A 229-nucleotide genomic window follows, 5' to 3' on the forward strand; every position below is an offset into this window, starting at 1 on the left:
TAACTCTTCAAATCAATATATTGCTCTAGATTCTTCATTATTTAGGAAAAACACATGAAAAAATATTTAAAAAAATACATTTTTAGACTACTTTTAAAAAAATTATTTTTCCACAGAAAATGGTCCCAGAATGAATGAATGAATACTAACTGACTTTCACAACAAAAAGGATTTCATATAGCTACATCTCTAAATTTCACAATTAGATTAAATTTACAACCATCAGATT

The sequence above is a fragment of the Penaeus monodon genome, chromosome 29 (genome assembly GCF_015228065.2).
Source record: "Penaeus monodon isolate SGIC_2016 chromosome 29, NSTDA_Pmon_1, whole genome shotgun sequence".
Lineage (NCBI taxonomy): Eukaryota > Metazoa > Arthropoda > Malacostraca > Decapoda > Penaeidae > Penaeus > Penaeus monodon.